The 12,265-nt window shown below is 40.8% G+C and overlaps 1 protein-coding gene across 2 annotated transcripts in view; it reads right to left on the minus strand.

The window, feature by feature from the left end:
- The window catches only part of LOC126480936 (zeta-crystallin-like), a 163,438-nt gene that overhangs the window by 115,260 nt on the left and 35,913 nt on the right, over nt 1–12,265 (minus strand). The window lies entirely within an intron of this gene.

The raw sequence follows: 12,265 nt of genomic DNA on the forward strand, positions 1-12,265 counted from the left end.
TGAAGGTGGCCAAGTTTCTCTGCCCATTAAGCAGCTGGAGACCCCGAACAACAAATTTTTGCAATGGGAGGTGCACCTTCTGTATCCAATTGGTGTTTCCTCACCCTCCATTACCACAAGAAAACTATCAACATGGATAAGTTGACAAATCTCAGTAAAGAAAACTGATTGACGACGGGACAGTAAACAAACAACAGATAGAAAAGAATAATAAGAATCAATAAAGTGGGAAGGGCAGGAGCCAGGCCAGACCACCAAGCAAGGGCCACCATAGTCCCCTTGTTGGAGCGAGGGGCATCCCTCCAGTTGTTCAAGCAGCTGATAAGGCCAATGTGTCCTACTTCACAGTGGTGAGTAAAAATCATCTTCACAGGTAAAATGAAAAACCAAGTCATTGGTTTAGATGTCCTCGGCTAGCACCAGACAACATGTCACCAAGGTTAAGGCTTTACCACAATGTGGCCAAATTCAGGCAGTCCAGTAGGATGAAGGGTGTCAGATGGGCACCACTCCAATAGTGGAGTGGATCCTTACATCGTAGAATGTGGTCAGGGGTCAGCTAAGTGTGGCCAATGCAAAGCCAACGGACAACCATAGATTCCCTGTGAGAAGCGCGAAGTTAAGACTGCCGCATGGTTTTCATCTCCTTTATTGCTCATGGTTTGTTCACAGAAAATACGGCACGCCAATCCGTGTTCCAAGCCTCCAACAATCGACAGCACACAGTTGACCAAAGATCCATTTCTGTTGCCCCCACCTCCAAAGATGGCATCCTGGTGGACAACTCGGCCAAGAAATCAGCATTTTCATTCCTTGTGACCCCAACGTGACCTTGTGTCCAGACAAAAATGGCAGACCGTCCAGTTTGTTGGAAGTCAGAAAATGGATCCCAGGTAATCCCAACCAACAGGTGTCATGGGTAGCTCTGGTCAGTAGCCTGAAGACTACTTGGCGAATCACTGCCAATTAAGGATGTCTTACCTGTGCATAAGCTGTGAAGCCATCAATGTAAGCAAATCTGAATCCGGAAATGCAGCAAGGATGGCAAGAAACAAGCAGCAGAAAACCATGGTGTCAACAGAATCTTTCAGTCAAAAGGATAGACTGAGACAAATCCAAAGGGGGATATGCACCATGAGAGAGTACATGATTGCTACCTGGCAACAGGTGACAATAGGGGAAGTTGGCGTTCAGATTAGAGACACTGCATGTGAACTGCAATAATGATTCTTCAGTCCTGGGCCACTGTTGTGGGCGGTGGATCTCCCTACTCCCTACTGTGGAAAAAATACACAGTAGTTCAGGTTCTCAAGCGAGCAGCGAATGTGTGTCGCATAGCTGACCAGCAGTTGTTGGTACTTGATCTGTAGTGGAGGAATCACAGTCTCCGCAAGTAGGTCGTTTCCAGGGCTGCTCCGGCAGGCACCTGTTACAAGTCAGACCCCACAATGGTGAATTTGGCCCAGTATCTGCAATGCTCAGGGTGATGTCAATCTGTATGCCTGGACAGGACAGGATCAGAGCTTTGTAAAGCCATAAAAGTGTAAAGTTCTGCACCCCAGATGATGTTACTAAGGCAGTGAAGAGTATTAAGATGTGACCAGCATGTTCACTTAAGCTGGCAAAGATGGGGAAGCCAGGTCAACTGGGCATTTACGACCATCCCACAAAGTAATAAGACCCCACCACATTAAGCAACTCGTCTTTGAGGTAAAGTTCTTGTTGGGTATGGACAGTAAGACTATGACAGAAGTGTATAACATGTTTTGACAGCTGAAAACTGAAACCATGGGTGAGAGGTCAGGACTGCACCTTTCATATGGCAGCCTGGAGTCAGGATCAATAGTACATGCAAAAATCATTGGCATATGTGAAGGGTGACAGCTAGGCCACTGATAACCCAAGAAAAAGGAGTAAACCCAATACAGAGCACTGCATGGCCCCATCCTCTTGTATCTGGAGGGGAGGGAGGGAGTTGTTTCTGTCAGAAGTGCCAATTTGAACCTGGAAAGCATGGTGGCAAGAAGTGCCTGGCCCCAGAGATCCCCATCATGTAGGGTAACGAGGTTGTGATGACGCCATGTGGTGTCATAAACCTTTTGCAAGTCAAAGGAGACAGCGATAGGTGGTGAGAATGGGCGAAAGCTGCCCAGATAACACACTCCAAGTAGTCTAGATTGTAAGCAGTAGAATGGCCTTCGTGAAAACGACCCTGGGACAAAGCCAGAAGACTCCAAGAGTCAAGCTACTAACATAGCTGCTGGCTCACCGTATGTTAAGCAACTTGCAAGGAACATTACTGAAGTTGAAAATAGCAAGAACATGGCATCACCAATCTGTCGATAGTTGTTTGAGCACTTGGCTGTGGACACAGCGTGGCCCTGGAGCTGTGTCAAGGTAAAGGGCTAGGGCACAGGAATTCCCATCCACTAAACAGACCATTTTATGGCTTCACATGACATGAACTGAGAGGTAAGTGAATTCACTCCATCCTCTGTTTGAGGACACAAAATGCTGGCTGACCATTCTCAGGCACATAGGCTCCAGCATAATGCAAACAAAAAGTTTGGTGACAGCACTTGGTATGGGGAACACCAGGTAGTACACCTGTCGCCCCCCACTGGTGTACCTGGTGTTCCCCTGAACGGTGTTGTCTACACTGACAAAGATGCTATCACCAAACTTTTCGCTCTGCATTATGCTCAAGCCTATGTGCCTGAGAATGTGTCCATCGAGGCATCAAACATTTGCCCAAACCTGTGAAGGAGGGTACATGGACCAATGGCTTAACATACCATTCCCAACATTCTTGTTCCTGTTATTTTATTAGGTGGTAGGCCCAGGCACGGAGCTGTTTAAAGGCAATGAGGTGCTCTATCGATGGATGTTGCTTATGGCAGGAGAGCCCATCTGTGATCTCTAATGGGCACAGCAATTTCAGAAGTTCACCAAGGTGCTTTCTTTGGATGGGGGATTTCGAGGTATAGTAGGTCACTACTTCTGTTGCTGACAGAACGATTGTGATTGTGCTCTGGACAACCATATCAATATCTCCACAAGGCAGGGTGCTTACGGTGACAGCAGAGGCAAAGGCACCCAGTCAACATTGTTGAGAGCTCATCTGGATGAACACCCAGGTGAGTGATGCTGAGGAAGGGACAGAATGAACAGAAAATGATCACTGTAACACAGGTCATCATGGGCTCTCCAATGGATGTAAGGGAGAAAACCAGGGCTGCAAATGGAAAGATCAATGACTGAATTAGAACCACACACCACACTGAAGTTTGTGGGGGCACCGGTAATCGAGAGATGAATACTGAGCGCTGTGAGCACAGTTCTGATAGTTTTCCCAGGCCAGTGGTCGTAGTTCCTCATGACAAAGTGTTGCGACACTGAAGTAGTCCAAAATGAGGGGGGGGGGGGGGGGAGGGGGTAGCTGAGAAATCACCATCAGTAAAATCCAGAGAGATCTTCACACAAACAGGCACAACCTCCAAAGTCATTCATGTTCAGTGTAGGCAGCATCAAGAATGTACGTGCAGACTCGCCTGTCACTCTGTCACAGCCAGTTTGATTGTTTAAAAGACCCTGATAGCCAGGGAGTGTAGGGATTCACAATTCTGTGAACTAAGTTTCCTGGGGGGCAATGCAGAAAGCAGATCAGCAGAACCCTCAAAAGGAAGTGTCCCGAGGGACCCTTTTCTATTGATGAATCCTGGAGTAGTGTGTTTCTCCAGCTTGAGGTTGGAAAGCCACATCCCCAGTGGATTGGGAGTTAATGCTGCCGAACTGGGTGTGAGGGGGAAACAGTAGGAGAAGGGTCACCAACCTACAGGAGCAGTTGTAGTTGAGCAGCCCTGAGGTCGTGATGTAAAAGGCATAAAAGGCAAGGGTACTATTGCTAGACAGGATGCAATAGTCATAGCTGTATCAAAAGTCACCGTAATATGCACAGCAAGCAAACAATCATATTTCTTCTTGGCCTCCTTCCGGTGCTATAGCAAGCTAAATATTGTGGGGAATATTTCACTCCTTCTCTCTTAGCCCTACATTCCTCCACAGCCAGGTAAGGAAACATTGTGGAGTAATATTTCTCACACAGTAGTAATTCTTTCCTTCGAGAAGACTACTGGGGCCCTGTGGCCACCAGCAGAAAAAAAGTTTACACCACTTCATTTGCAAGTCATCTGCCCTGGTGGCAGTCATTCCGAATGCAGGCTCTCCCCATGGTTGCCACCAAGCCACAACAGCAGCAATCTTGCCTGTTAACTGTTGCCCGGAGTCCCTGTGCCCCATATGTGAGGAATACATAACCCGTGACATATGGAGGGAGTTTCCAGCTCAGGCACCAATAATGCTATGTGGTCAGTGAGTTACCATGGAGCAGGTACTCGGTGAGCTCATCCCTCAATGGGTTGGCTACTGTGTTGGGTTGTGTGTGTAGTACACTTGCGAGAAAGGAAGGGTGCGAACATATAAAATAAAAATGGTGGAATGTACACCACGTTGTGTGACCTTTCCCGCATGATCTGCACATCTTGACAAAAGATATTTAAGTTAAAAAGATTGTTAAGAAATTGGGAGAGTAAATTCTGAAGACACTGAGCGGGAGTTTGCAAATAAAGCAAATCTTCACAGTCTCACTTACTCAAAACTTTTGACTATAAAATTGCAGGTGATTTTAGCTATCACCAGAACATTGTTTCACAAATAGCACAATTTTTAACAGCACAAATTATTTATTATTAAGTCTCTTTACAAAAATCTTTGGAAGCTAAAAATAAAGAAGTACTGTGAAACAATCCACACAAAGGCCAATATTTCAATTGCTTGGGTCTTCCACAGAGTATTATCCACTGCAGTTTCCCAAAAACTTTGAATATTTTATATACATCAAGCAACATACACATTTTAGGCACCATCTGTGCAAGGAATTTACTCTCGCCTCCCAAATGGGGAACCAACATAAGAAGCAAATGGCCAGATATATGTGTAGCACTGCAGAGGCATAATAAAGCCTCTCCTGTGTACTATTAGTTTACTTTAGCTTGGAGTTCCCTGAGTCTGAACTGGAAAGAATTTGAAATATCCAGACAAATAGTGTACCTATTCATGGTTTTCAATATTTTCAACCTTTGCAAGCAAACAGTGTAGTGATGCAGTGACAGCCTTAGTTCTAATATTGTCACTACACAGTATTCTGTATGAGTACATAAAGTTTGAATTTACATGAAATACTGAAGCATTTGTTGCCTCTGCAAATCAATTTTAAACTGATAATTGCTCCAAATGAAGAATGAAATACGGTTACCATTTCTTAAGTTTCCAGCATTGCATGGGAGAGGTGGCACTTAATTACATAACCCATCTTATAGAGCTAAAAGACATACAAACTAATAGTGTCTAAAAGCAATCATTTACTTGTACTACTATGCAAGTATGAGGGTGATTGCAAAACACAGTTAGTTACCTCATTTGGTAAGTGAAGATCAAGAAGAAAAGAAAAAGAAGAAGAAGAAGAAGACTGTAAAAACTCAATTCTTTTATTTCCACAAAGGAGATTAAATATTCCATCTGTGTTGTTACAAATATTCATAAGACTTCATGATATACATACACAAGATGCTGCAAGCTGCTGAAGTACACTGCACTGTGATCCAATGTATGCAACTGGCTAGGCTATCCAGGGCACCCAACTACACATGTTCCTGAATTCCAATCACCTCTCTTCAAGATAATGGCATAATTACAGATGACTGCAGGGACAATTGCAGACAAATAATCCATGAATATTCAGTCAAATCTAGCAACCCAAGAATCTGAAATATTTATCTGCACCTGGCTGTAGTCAAATGGCTGCAATGCATCTCAACTATTTCCAATGGTTGAATGACATGCACGACAGGCCATTCCCTCAGACAACTGAGAGATGCAAAACAGGTAGTCTCACACATGTGGTACGTCACACTCAATGAGCTTTTTTCTTAGTTAAATACAACCAGTCAATCTTGCTGGATAAGGACGGCCCAGGTATGAGTTCCTTGTGATATCTTCATTGAGGTCTGCTCCATCTGGAAGAAGGAAGAAAGGAATGTTGGACAAGTTGAGGTTGTTTATGATGGAGCACTACCTCAATTGGAGAAGGTTGGAGGAAGGATCTATCACAGAATTTGCTTGTAGTTACTTAGACACACACATAAAAGTTAAATTAGGATGTCCAGATGTACATTTGAACACTATTTCTCCTGAATCTAAGTCCAGTTCATTTGAACTCTGTGCCTACTGTAGAGATAGTTGACATGAAGTAAAACCATTCTGTATGTTCCCTTGCTTACTTCCTCGAGGATGAAAAAGTGAAAATGATAAAACAACAGTGGCTTAACATAACCAGTCTTAAGGATGCATATATTAACAGGATACTAGTAAACTCTTTCTGATAATTAACACACATTCAGCAAACGAATTGCCTGCAGGCTTCTATCTTGAGCTCTTCAGGCAATGTTTATTTAATGACTTTTCTGATGTTTCACCAGCACAAGTGGCTGGGAAAGCCACTCATGCTAGCAAAACAACAGTAAAATCATTAAACAAATGTTGGCTGAAAATCCGAGAATGAACCAAACAAGCAACCTGTTAACAAATGGCCACCAAATCCTGACCATTTTTAGGCATTCAGCAGAAGTTCCTGATTTGAAGTCTGTATTTACATACAATATGGAATACATAATTCTTTCCAAAAACTAAGAGGGTATAGCTGAGTGTAAAATACAATTAAATTCAGAAAAAAGTAAATGCTTACTTTGTTGCAGCAGACATAAGGACATACACGGTCAAAAAATCACAAGCTACAAAAACCAGAAGAGAGTGTTCACAGCAACCAGATTAAGAAATGAATTCGGAACATCACTCAGGGTCCTACGTCTAGCACAGAACAGTAGGGCTCAGGTAAAGGGTAATCCAACATACAGAAGAAACAGTTTTAAAAGATCATCTAATCAAAATTCAGAAAATTTTGTCTGCATAAAAGAATATATCTAGTTCACCATGGAAAAAGTGGATAATTAAACACTTCAAAAAGTCCTGGTTTTCATCAGTGGACCTGAATTGAACAATTTGCAATCACAGTTGAATGAGGAAAAGATATGATTTCCATGGCACATTGTAATGATGTGGAATGATTCCAATTACAGGATATTAATGAAATCCATTTTTATGAATGGGCCTTCACTGCCCATTTAAAAATTCAACATTAGAGAAAAATATTGAACTCCAATAGTAGCAAGTTTGGTATGTTACTCTTTTATACTACGAATGTATATGGTTTCTAAACAAAAATGTATCTATGGAAGGGGAAAAAAAGTTATCAAAAAGTATTTTCACAAATATGTATTGAAGGGTAACATCATATAATATGAGACGTATGAATGATGGAGCAAATACCAGAGGACTGGAAATGCACTCTAATTCACCCGCTACATGAAAAGGGCGACAAGACAGACATCAACAATTACAGAGGAATTTCCCTGCTCCTAGTCGCTTACAAAGTCCTTTCCAAAGCACTTTTAAACAGGATAGAATCCCCAGCAGATCCACTAATTGGTGAATATCAGGCCGGATTCAGAAAAGTACGATCATGTGTGAAACAGATCTGGTGCTTAAAGATGATATTACAAATGAGGAAATGTAGAAACAAAGTAATTACATTCCTCGACTTCAGGAAAGCTTACGATTCAGTGGACTGTGAAACCCTGTTTAAAATCATGGAAGAATTTGGAATTGACCGAAAGACACGAAAAATCACAGAACAGGCACTTACAGCAACAACATCCAAAGTGAAATTCATGGGCAAAATATCAGAACCCTTCGAAACCAAAACTGGAGTCCGACAGGGAGATGGACTATCCCCAATGCTTTTCAATATTGCTCTAGAAAAAATCATCAGGGAACGTGAATCTCATATAAAGGATATCCAAATCGGTATAAAGAAAGAGAACCGAATTAAAGTCAAGTGCCTTGCTTTCGCTGACAATATTGCAATTATCACCAATAACAGAACAGAAGTGATTCACGCAGTGGAAAAACTACATTAAATTTCACAAAAAACACGACTACAGATTCTTATGAAAAAGCCAAATATATGGAAAGACAGCCAGAAAATAAATCCCCTTTGATCACAAGTCTGCCATTTTAAATACCTCAGAGAAACCATACAGTCCTCAGGATTAAACCGAATCACCAATGAACAAAGAATCACCATGCTACAGAAGGCCTACAAGCTAACATGGATGCATTACAACAAGAAGTGCATTTTGAAAGATGCCTTAATTTTGCACTATAGAACAGTGATTCTTCCAGAAGCAATCTATGCAGCTGAAACAGTGGTGATTGATGGTCATTCAAAAATTAGGGAAATGGAAAAGCAAGAAACAAAAATTCTCAGGAGGATTTACGGGGCAATCAACAAAAACGGCATTTGGATGAAGAGATCACAAAACGAGCTCTATATAAAGACCAACACAGTAACAGATGGAATCAGAAAACGCCGAACCAAATTTTATACACATATCTACAGGATGAAAGACTCCAGAACAGCAAGGAAAATTTTCAATATTATAACAAAGAGTAAATGCAGCACAGAATGGCTGAAAGAAGTCCAGAGGGATCTGCAGCAGATCAACATAAAAAATTTCGAAGACCGTGCTGAGCGCCAGAATAAAATCACAAGTGTGAAGTTTGCTCAAAGAACATCGTGCCTGTCTGGTACAAAATGGACAGAAGAACAGAAGAAGTAGCACTCTGAGAGGATGAAGAGTTTTTGGGAAGCAAAGAAGAAAAAAGTTCAGAGATGAAATTATGAATTCAAGTTCAATCACTCTCCTAAAGGGGAACAATAGTTATTATAATAATAATAATAATAATAATAATAAAGGGCAATCCTACATACAGAATAATCCAATAGCTACTTTTTATTCTACTGTTCTCATAGCACAATCAGTTTCAAAGACTACAATTTCATTTTGCAAACTATTGTATGTTTAGCACAGCCAAAAGGATATATCAAACACTCCTAGCCATGTTGTCTTCTTTGTTTTTTGGCTTCTTTTTTCCACAGTTGCAGATACACAAGTTGCATAGGTGAAATGAAGAGATGACAGTGGTTCTTCACGACAGATATGCGAACATATTTAGTGCAGTGAAAGTGCTGTGTGCTACAATCTAACATGTACATGTGGACGATCAGGAAGAGTGAAGGAAAAAAAAAAAAAAAAAAAAAAAAATCATGACTAACGATAACAATTAATGATGTTTATAGTAGTAAGTAACACATCTGGTCTGTTTGTGATCTTAGTAAACAGAACAATGAGAGAAAAAAGTTTATTGTTGCAGTGATCACTGAAGATGCTTTAAAATTAAGCAAAACACATTTGGTCTTAATAAGACTTTCATTACAGTTGCAAAACACAGTATTTTACCTGTATAGCTCCTTCTGCCAGTCAACTGGCTCACTTACAACATGGAACCGAAAACTTTAGTGAAAACCTAACTTCGTTAGTACATAAGTTCCCCACTCATAGTCTAATCACTGGAGGATACTTAATCATGTAGCAATCAATTTGGAAAATTATAGTTTTGTAAGTGGTGTATGTGACAAGATGTCCTGTGAAACATTATTAAATGTGTTCTCAGAGAACTACCTAGAACAGATTGTTTGGAAGTCTGCTCATGATAGAAATATATTAGATCACCTAGCAACATATACACCCGATCAATTTGAGGATGTTGACATACACACTGGTATCAGTCAGTATTCATGAGGAAGTTGTAGCAACAATGATTACCAAAGTACAAAGAGCAACTGAAACAAGAAGAGTAATTTATATTTTCAGCAAGTTAGATGAATAGGCTGCAGTGTCATACCTTAATAAGAAACTTGAAGTATTTAGCTTTGGAGAAGAGGTTGTAGAAGAAATGTGGCTCAGGTTTAAAAGGAACGTTGACCATGTACTTGATAGGTATCTATGCAGTAGAACAGTTCTTGATGAGAGAGGTTGAGAAATAGCTGAAATTTCTGATATTTAACAAGACTCCAGGGCCCAATGGAATTCCTATAGGATTCTAAACTGATTTTGTGGCAGAGTTAGTTCCTCTTTTAACTACAAGGGCAAGTCAACCATTATCCGCAAAGCAGTTATAAAATTTTATTGTAATCAAATAGGAAACTTACAAGAACATCATTTTTTGACATAGTCTCCTTGCGTTTCAACGCCTTTGGTCCATTGTTGTATAGGCTTCCTGATGCCCTCATGAAAAAAGGTTCTCAGTTGAGCTGCAAGCCAGGAATGCACTGCTTCTTTCACTGCTTCGTCCGATCCAAATTTACGGCCCCTTAATGCCTGTTTGAGTGGGCCAAACAAGTGATAGTCAGAAAGGCAAGATCAGGTCTATATGGAGGATGATCCAGTACTTGAAATTTGAGTTTCTGGAGCATTTCAGTAGTGTGGGCAGCAGTATGCAGAAGGGCATTGTCTTGCAACAACACAACACCATCTGACAACAATCCTCAGCATTTGCTTCAAATTGCAGGCTTTAGCCTGGCAGTAACCATCTCACTGTAACGTACACTGTTTATTGTTGTGCCCCTTTCCACATAATGTTCCAACACTGGACCTTGTGCATCAGTTTTCATGCAGATGGTTGGGTCTTGCACTTTTTATTGCACGGCAAATTTGGATGTTTCCATTCCATACTCTGCCATTTACTCTCCGGCTCATAATTATGGATCCATGTTTTGTCACCAGTAATGATCCTGTCTAAGAAGTTGTCCCCTTTATTACCATAGCAATCCAAATGTTTTTTGCAGATGTCGAAGTGCATTTGTTTATGCAACTGTGTGAGTTGTTTTGGGACCCATCTTGCACAAACTTTATGAAACCCAAGTCTCTTGTGTATGATTTCGTAGGCAGAACCATGACTAATTTGCAGACGATGTGCCATTTCATCCATAGTTAATCGTCTGTCCAAGAGAATCATTTCACGTGAACGCTCAATAGTTTCTTCACTTGGGGCGGTAAATGGTCGTCCAGCTCCTTCATCATGCATAACACTTGTGCGACCATTTCGGAATTTTTCCATCCATTCATGGGCACTCCATTGTGGCAAAACACTGTTCTGTACCGAAAGTCTTCGATGAATTTCGGCCCAATACGCCTTCTCACTACAAAAAAACAGATCATTGAACATTGCTCTTCTCTGGTACAAATAGACAGTGAAGCAGATACGATTAAGAGCACAGCGGCGATAACAAAACTAATCTAGCAGCTTGAAATTTCAAAGATATACCAACAAATAAACAAAGCATGTGTCATCAACGTAAAACAACAGTACTATCAAAATAAACAAAAATATAATTAAATTGTGGATAGTAATTGACTTACCCTTGTATAATTTACCGTAGGAACAGTAAACAAAATACTGTGCCCAGTAGTTAGAAGAAAGCACAGGTCACACCCATCTACAAGAAAGGTAGCATAAGTGACCCACAAGACTACTGTTCTGTATTCTTGACATCCATCTGTTGCAGAATCTTAGAACATCTGAGCTCAAACAGAATCACCTCCTCCATGACAATCAGCAAGGTTTCCAAAAACTTCAATCTTTCGAAACGTAACTCGCAATTTTCCTCATGTGACATTTTCTAAGCCAGGTAGTCACAATAATTCTCAATTTCTGAAAAGCATTTAACTCAGTACTGCACCTACACTTATTATCAAAGTACAATTGCATGGGGTATTTAGCAAAATTTGTGATTGGATTGAAGATTTCTTGGCAGGGCCGACACAGTATTTATCTTGGATGGAATTCACCAACAGAAGTAGAAGTAACTTTGGATGTACCCCACAGAATTGTGTCAGGGCCACTGTCGTTCATACTGCATATTAAAGACCTTGCAGACAATGTTAATATTAGCCTGAGACTTTCTGCAGATGATCCAGTAATTTATAACAAAGCACTGTCTGTAAAAAGCTGCGTAAATATTAAGTCCGATTTTGATAAGATTTCAAAGTGATACAAAGATTGGCAATTTGCATTAAATGTTCAGAATTGTAAAACTGTGCACTTCACAAAACTAAAAAACGTAGTATCCTATGACTACAGAGTCAATGTGCTACAACTGGAATTGGAAAACTCATACAAATGCTTGGCAGAACACTTTGTTAGAATATGAATGGTCTTGGTCGTAGGTAATGCATCTACATCTACA

This window comes from Schistocerca serialis, chromosome 5 (genome assembly GCF_023864345.2).
Source record: "Schistocerca serialis cubense isolate TAMUIC-IGC-003099 chromosome 5, iqSchSeri2.2, whole genome shotgun sequence".
Classification (NCBI taxonomy): domain Eukaryota; kingdom Metazoa; phylum Arthropoda; class Insecta; order Orthoptera; family Acrididae; genus Schistocerca; species Schistocerca serialis.